Genomic DNA, 6744 nt, shown 5'->3' on the forward strand with positions numbered 1-6744 from the left:
TTTGAACTATTTCCATGCTCTCCTCTCTGCACAGCAGTTCTGACTGTGTAACTAGGGTACAGTTTCTTTGTCCTCCTCCACCTTGCTTCCTTGGTATTAAATTTATTCTTAGCAGACTCTGCCCTCCTAGTCACAGGGTGGCTGCCAACAGGTCTCAGGTGCTTCTTTCTTTGTCACGTCTAGCAGGAAGAAGAAAACATCTTTTCCAATATCTCCAATAAGATAAGGACAAGCTTCTCTTCCGCAGGTATCACAAACACCTGTGAAATACCTCCCCTTGTCTCTGCCTCTGGTTTGCCCATTCTTGAGCTAATCACGGTGGCTAATTAGGGGATAGAGTGTGCTTACTGGCTTAAGCCAATTAGCTACCACCCTAGAAATAAAGGTGGGACAATTTCAACCAGACTCAAAAGCCAACAAGAAAGGGAAGGTGAATTCTCCAAAGAGAAGCCAGGGTATATAGGTGGGAGAAGGAAATGGATTCTTGGGAGGCAACCAACATTGTCTAGTGTAGGGATCAAAGGAATAGAACAGAATCAACAGCAGGCTCTAAGACCGGAAATTAGTTCAGACAGAAAGGGAAAAATGAGGAGCTAGGGCCAGAAAAGTTAGTAAAGGCAGAAAAAGCCATCAGAACCTATTAGCCGGAGCATGAAATAAGCCAAATTTCTAAAACTCAGTTGAAACAATAGTTACTTGTTGGCTAATCATTAGGATCACCTGGAGGGTTCTTCGTTCGTTTGTTTACTACCTGGGCCCCATCCCAGAGATACCAATCGGGTCCATCTGAAGCTCTCAGAATGTGGAGCTGGGGGAGGATGGACCAGCCTGAAATAATGGGTAGAGCCAACCACGGGTTCTTGGCTGGAATGGTTGACTGAGGAGAAAACCAGTTCAAGGTACCGCACCCCCTTCCCTCCGATGGGGTGTGAGAGGCAGGCAGGGCTATGTCTTCACTCCGATGGGAAAATCTCAGCAGCAAGTCATCAGGCCACTTTTGAAAGGTCACACCAGCGGGTGAATTCAGAGCTCTTCCTAATTTGTCAAATATATCCATACTTTATATCTTGTACCTATAAATTGTATCCGGCAATAATAACTAGTTAATAATGAGCATGTGCATAAACTTCCATTAAGAGACTAACACATTTAATGAGATCATTTGTCACTTATTTCCTCTTTTGCGAGACAGGGGCCTCTGTTATATTTAAAAAATGCGAAGATGAGAAAAACTCAGAGGTGGAGGAGTGGGCCGGGGCAGTACCTTCCACCATCGCCCTGGCTGATGACATTGATCTGGTAGCTATTTACTTCCTGTCGACTTCAGGGATCCTTCTTAGCCTCTGATAAAAGGTAGAAGAAAGATGAAGGGACTGGAAGGCTTGGAGGAGATTTTGCTGTTTCAAGTAAGCAAAAGGAGTGAAAATGCTAAAAGAGAGACTGGAACTCTCGAACCTTCTTCCCGCTTCCCTGCAACCTCGGACCTACAGCATCGGTCCAGGTGGGGCAAGTGGAGACCTTTAAATAATGCAGGTCCTGCTCTGCCCTTTAAGACCCCCGCGTGTGCGTCCAGCCCCAAATCCTGCAAAGGGCACCTCTCTCCACGCTAACGGATAGAGGACGAGAAGCCCAGTGGCCTTCTGGTGAGTTTTCTTATGTATCTGTTCCAAAGCCAATTGTTTGAAGATTTTTTTCCCCCCTTTTAAGGTCTAGTACATCTTCTTTGGGCTCCTCGCCCTCCGTGGGGGCACACGCACCAGATGTTCCCAGGGACTGCACTCGCTTTCCATGCTCCGGAGGCCGCCGGTCCTTCGTGGCCACAGCTCGCATTGGTCTGGGCTGCTGCTGCGGAACAGCTGTGCGGCTCAGGGAAGCCACAGCGGCTCGGGAGGCTGAGCCGTTATTAAATCAGAAAAAAAAGGAGAGAGGCAGGTTGAGGGTTCCTGCTTTCTCTCTCCACTTCCCCTAAATAATTATCTCCAATATCGATGACGTGTAGAAGGTGAAATTCAGGTTTCACACCTCCCCAGGATCTAATGAACGAGTTTCGTTTCTATGCGGAGGAAGGAGCCATCAAGAGGAAAAGTCTTCGCTGTCTGTTTTGGAGCTGGGGTGGGAGGGGACGAGACGTTCTCACTGTTCCAGCAGTTCAGCCCGACTTGCAGTGGGAACAGGGTTCCTCCTCTCAAAACTAAGGGGCCGGAGAGGCCTCTTCAAAGAAGTGAATTTGGGAATTGAGACTAAGCTCTTCAAATTACCATGGCTTCATAGAACGCAGGCTACCTTAATACCTTAATAAAATACTCCTCCTAAGGTCCAAAATGCATTTAAAAAGTTATAAAAAGGGCTTTTCTACAGACATGGTAATAAACCCACTAGGCTAGGTCTGAAATGGATTTCTGTTTTATTTGCCATAGGTTACATAGAAAGTCCACAAATGGAGGATGTATTTGCACCAGTTACTTTTAGCCTAAGATGAAATAAAACATCTAATTTGTAAATCCATGAGAAACATATCCATTTCTCAAAATGTAGATGCTGATTTTTTTTCTTTTTTTTTTTACTTTGATGATGTGGGAATGGTCAGTCAGCCCAGTAAACAAGATTATTCACACTCAAACTTCACCTAAAGTGAGGAGTCCAGGCTAGATTTGGTCCATGGCCTGTGAGCTATGCTGTTGCATCTCCAAGACCTTTGTATGTCGTCAGGTTAGCATTGGTGCTTTTAAAATTGTCTCCTGCCTGGTAATGTCAAATAGGAACGTGGAAATCACATAGAATTTGAGATGTAATATTTTCTTAGCAGTATCTCCCTTCTAATTTTTGAATGAGATAATGGAACCTTCAGGGTAAATAGAATGGCAATTGTTTTATAGGAAGCAAAGGAGCCATCTTTGCAGTGTGAAGGTGATGTCATTAGTAGGATGCAAGCTATGAGATATTTTAGCTACAAGAGGAGATAGATTTGCTTCTCAACCCGACTGAAGCGGGCCTGGAGCTGTGTGCATTGTGGATGACTGGTTGAAATTAGGGGGCAATCTGTGGTTATGGAAGACAGAGACGCTGGCCAACCTTTGTGGGAATAAGCCTGTCACCTCGGACTAATTAGAACTTATTATTTAGTTAATTATGCATTGATTTAAAAAAAAAAAAAAAAAAAGCAAATCCTGCTCGGCCAGTGTGGCTCAGTGTGGATTGAACATTGTCCCATGGACTGAGAGGTCCCAGTTCAATTCCTGGTCAGGGCACACGCCTGGATTTTGGGCTCGATCCCCAATAGGGTGCGTGCAGGAGGCAGCTGATTGATGCTTCTCTCTCACATCGATGTTCCCATCTCTCTCTCTCTCTTCCTTTCTCTCTAAAAAATCAATAAAAACATTTTAAAAATAGAAAAGCAAATTCCCATCTTGCTTTTAAAGATCCATGACTCTTTTATGAGAGAGATGGACATATGTTAAGTTGTGGCTTCCAGTTCATTTTACATTTAGTACAATGATAAATTCATATATTTTTCTTGTTTTGACAAGTGAAACTTTTGACGAACAGAGGGAAAATGGTAGAATGTCTATGTTTTTAGCCTAACTTACAGGCTGGAGGCAGATTCAAACTTACTTTAATGTATGCATCTCTTTTTACATAATGTCTAAGACTTTTCCAAAAGAGAATACTTAAGCAATTCTTAAAATTAAAAAGCTTTCCTTAAGTTCCCTAGTCAGCATTTATCTTTTTACTGAATGTGACTTTATTTATTTGCCAAAAAAAATGTGTGTGTGTGTGTGTGTGTGTGTGTGTGTGTGTGTATTAATTAATACAATGATAGCCAGCAGAGACTGGGTTCAACCACATGACTATGGTACCTTTTGCTATAAATGACCAGTCACACACTCTTTAATCATGGTTCCAGGGCAATTACTGCTTGAGTCTTTGAGTGGTCTGTGGTTAGGTAATGAACATGCAGGTCACTCCGACAATCCAGATGGACGCTGCCTCTGACCTCCCACCCACGTCTTACACACCACTTCTGAAGGGCTCCTACCCACCTTACAACTTCCAACAGCCGTGGTTTCCAGACCACATATGTTCAGCAGGCTTGATCCATTCATTTCAGTGAAATAAAATGAGTGGGGATCTCACCTAGTGTACTTGACTTCACTCTTTGTTTCTCGTAGTAAGTGCATGGCATTTGTATACTTAAGGCGCCCCAATGCCTCTTGGGAGTAAAGTAAGGACCAGATTGAGTGGCTGACGACCCAGGGAGAAACTACCGAGTGGTCTTCTGGGCAAAGCTATGAGAGCTGAGATCTGTGATCTATCAGTCTCTATGCAGGGAAGAAAGAGCTACCCGACCCTCAGGTAAGAAAGAAATCTAGAGGGAACTATCATTGAGCAAGATCTAATAATACTGCTCAATGTGGTCTCTGATTGGAGGTCTGAATAGGCCGAGCTGATGAGACGGGACACAGCAATGACTGGCCCAGGCAGAAGGGTACAGGGTCGCCAGAGAAAAGCGGCTCATCAGTAGGGCAGCCCACGACACCTTGCCTACTCAAGAGGCAGAGGACCACATGCAGTGGCCCTTGGCATTGGGCACATGTTATAAACATTAAATTTTGCCCCCACACATGCACACCGACATCTCCCTTCCTCTCTGAACCCCTATGAATGCACTCAAACACCTAAGTGTTTCACAAGGATATTATGCTAATAGACAAAGCAATTCTGGGTACGATGTCTAGTCTATCCCTCATGCTATGGGGACACTCACATGCAGTCCTTGACTTGATTACAATGTACTTTTTTTTTTTCATTTTTTCTCTTTATTGATTTTAGAGAGAGAGAGGCAAGGAGAGGGAAAGAGAAATGGAAACACTGATGAGAGAGAATATCGATTGGCTGCCTCCTTGCATGCCCACCACTGGGGATTTGACCCACAATCTGGGCATGTGCCCTGACTAGGAACCAAACTGGCAACCCCTTGGTGCATGAATTGATGCTCAAGCCACACCGGCTGGGCTACGATCTACATTTTAATCATTAAACATTGAGAAGCCTAAGACACCTACCTCCAGCCAAATTAGGCCTTGCAAGACCAGTTGGCATAGTAGGACTGACTGTAGCTCGTCACCATGGAACTCCCTGGGTCCCTGCGGCCGAGAAGAAGGGTCTGAGGGAGGAGAGCTAAGCTTCCACTGAGGCGAAGGAGCTCATCGCCAGCAGGTGTTTGTGACAGGAGAATCATAGCACCTTCCTTTCCAACACCAGCACCTCATAAACACACGCGCGCACACGCACACACACACTGTCCCAACCCTCATGCACGGTCATGGTTGACTTTTACTCAGCCCCTCAGTCAATCCCAGCGCCTCCCTGCTGACCTGCTGGGCTGGCTGGAATCCGAAGCCCACTTCTGCTGGGTTGTGTCAGAGCAGGGTCCCCCTTGGCCGGGATGCCCCTCAGGAGGCCCGGGACACGGGCCTGGTAGGGGCGGTGCATGTGTAGTGTGTCCACACAGAGCAGCGATGAACAAGGAGGGAGTGAAAATCAGAAGGAAGGAAAGAAAAACGAGGGTGCACACGAGGCCGGGCCCCCACACGGGACATGGTCCCTGGAGGGGGGACTCCTGAAGTGTCTCAGAGCCAGCCGCCTGATGGACAGACAGAAGGACACGCACTTTCCTTGCAGTTTCTGTCTCCCACGGACAGAGTTGCCCCCTGGGGTTTCAGCTCCCCGACACTTCCAGATGGTTCTCGTGGGAGTGCTGTAGGTCTGTCTGGCACCGTGGAGTCGGGGGGGTGTGGGACCCTCACCCGCAGCCTGGGGCGCTGGAGCTGAGCTGCTGGGAGCACAACCAGGGACTTGTCACAGCTGGAGCCGCAGGTGCGAGGCCGAGCAGGGCTTGAGCACAGCCTGCTGCCGTCGTCCCCCGCTCCCCTCCCCTCTCGGGGTAGGGGTATAAGGTAGGGGGACTTGGTGGCAGGCAGCACGGGAACAAGGGTCCTCTTCCAAGGCAGAGGTAGCCGCCACGGCCCCTTTCACTCCTTGATGTGGGAGTGAAGAAAGAAAGCCCGTTTCCAGCCCCTGGAGTGTCGGTGTGGCCTTCATAGGGGCTCGAGCTGTCTTCCTTGACCCCTGCAGGAAGACCAAGAAAGGCAAGAGGACGGAGGGTGAGAGAAAGGAAAACGTGGGGCTGGGTCTCATGGCTCCTCTACTCATCTGAAGGACCGCCTCCGAGGACGCTGCCAAGTGACCAGGTCCAGGGACGGCAGGCGCGGCCGCGAGCCCGCAGAGGAGTCGCTGCCTCCTTTGGAGCGTAGAGTCTCCCGTTGGCCAAGCCTACCCGGCTGGCTGGGGCAACATCTGCCCCTCAGAGCTGACCTCCACCCTCTCCACCAGTCTTGAGAGCTCACAGCTCCTAATCTGGGACCTTCGGGAACTATCTTCATACATTTTAGAATGAGAATAAACTGCCTCTCCTCCTCTTCACCAATAACATGGAAGTCTGTTGTTCCACTTGGGGAAATTTTATCTTCAAAGACATGTAGGAATTCTATCTTCAAAGACATGTATTATGTAGGAAACTAGAATACTGCCTATAGAAGAAAAATCATGCTACAGATGCTCTCAAGGAATTTCTAGCATCTGGGCCCTAGAAGACGCTACCAGAGTTAATGGGACCAAGTCTGCTGGTTAATAGTGAAAGATCAAAACGATGAGAGGATTTCAACAAAGGGTGAAGCAGTTTGT

This window comes from Molossus molossus, unplaced genomic scaffold (assembly GCF_014108415.1).
Source record: "Molossus molossus isolate mMolMol1 unplaced genomic scaffold, mMolMol1.p scaffold_m16_p_6, whole genome shotgun sequence".
Classification (NCBI taxonomy): Eukaryota; Metazoa; Chordata; class Mammalia; order Chiroptera; family Molossidae; genus Molossus; species Molossus molossus.